Source organism: Sturnira hondurensis, unplaced genomic scaffold (genome assembly GCF_014824575.4).
Source record: "Sturnira hondurensis isolate 20B ecotype Veracruz unplaced genomic scaffold, ASM1482457v3 Scaffold0019446, whole genome shotgun sequence".
Taxonomy (NCBI): domain Eukaryota; kingdom Metazoa; phylum Chordata; class Mammalia; order Chiroptera; family Phyllostomidae; genus Sturnira; species Sturnira hondurensis.
This window is the reverse complement of record NW_028092077.1, coordinates 28,030-29,560: the sequence shown is the minus strand read 5'-3', so window position 1 is coordinate 29,560 and position 1,531 is coordinate 28,030. Positions and strand designations below refer to the sequence as shown.

At 41.0% G+C, this 1,531-nt stretch overlaps 1 pseudogene; it reads left to right on the top strand.

Annotated features, from left to right (window-relative positions):
* Positions 1 to 244: 244 nt before the first annotated feature.
* LOC118974575 (olfactory receptor 1020-like) lies at positions 245 to 1,193 on the top strand (annotated as a pseudogene).
* Positions 1,194 to 1,531: the final 338 nt, after the last annotated feature.

The following is a 1,531-nucleotide window of genomic DNA, read 5'->3' as shown; positions in this document are numbered from 1 at the left end:
TGTGCCCCAAACTTGGTAGAGTGCTATATAAACTTAAGAGATATCATCATTAACTTTTATTGACTCACATTATATAGCATGTATTTCTGAGAGTCAAATTTCCTCATGGAGTTCTACCACTGTTTACTGATTTTTCTAATTGCTGAAAATAGAAATAATCTGCCATTTAACTAATAAAATAGATGATGTTATCATTATACATCCATTTCCTTCCTCCACAACCAGGGATTTCCAGACATGATTCATGGCTGTTGAGAACTGCACCTTTTTTACTGACTTCATACACTTAGGGCTCTCTGGCAGGCAGGATGTGCAGCAGGTGCTCTTTGTGCTCTTCCTGCTGGTTTATGGCATCACTGTGATGGGCAACCTAGGGATGATCCTGCTGATTAAAATGGACCCCCAGCTCCACATGCCCATGTATTATTTTCTGAGCAATCTGTCATTCAGTGCTGTCTGCTACTCTTCCTCTGTCTCCCCCAAGATGCTGGCTGATTTCTTATCTCAGCAAAAGAAGATTGCATATAATTTACCTGCTGTTCAGATGTTCGTTTTTGGTACCTTTGCAGATGTGGAATGTGTCATGCTGTCTGTCATGGCGTATGACCATTACGTAGCCATTTGTAATGCACTTCTGCATGCAACAGCCATGTCTGGTAGAGTCTGTACCCAGCTAATGGCCATTGTGTACATCCAAAGTCTCTGCAATCTTTACCTATTGCACAATTCGTTTGTCATTCTGCAACTCCAATGCCATCCATCTCTTTTTCTGTGACTTCCCACCCTTACTAGCCCTCTCCACCTCAGACACAACCATCAATGAGATAGTCATGTTCACTTACAGTAGCTGTAAGTAGCTGTAAGTAGCTGTAAACCCCAGTAGCTGTGTTCTGGGGTTCAGTATTGTCACTCTCCTCCTGTCCTAAAGCTACATGGTAACCACCATCCTTAGAAGGAAATCAGCCAAGGGCAGACACAAAGACTTCTCTACCTGTGCCTCCCAATTAACCAATGAGTCTATGTTTTATTGGACACTCCTGTTCATGTATTTCCAACCCAGCTCAAGTCACTCCATGGACATAGACAAAGTGGCCTTTGTTTTCTACTCAGTTGTCATTCTGATGTTAGACCCACTGATCTACAGTTTTAGGCATAAGGATGTGAAAGATGTCCTGAAAATAGCAGTTGTTTGACTGCTTATGTTTGAACTGTTATGTTCTGATTGACCCAAAGTGTTTATTTAAAGATCTTGAGAAGATTAGGTATTTTTTACTGTTTTTCAGTTACAATTTTTTCACTGTTTTTCCTCTTGCTCCCCTCTACCCCATGCCCAACAACTCCTCATTTAATGCACCACTATTCCTCATAACCATGAGTCCTCTATTTGTGTTCCTTTGCTTGTTTCTTCCACTTCTTCCTCTGTTTATGCTCCTCCCTTCTACCCTCCAGTCACTGTCAGTTTGTTCTTTATTTCCTATTCTCTACTTCTATTTTGCCCATTTGTTTGTTTTGTTGGTTAGATTCCACTTAT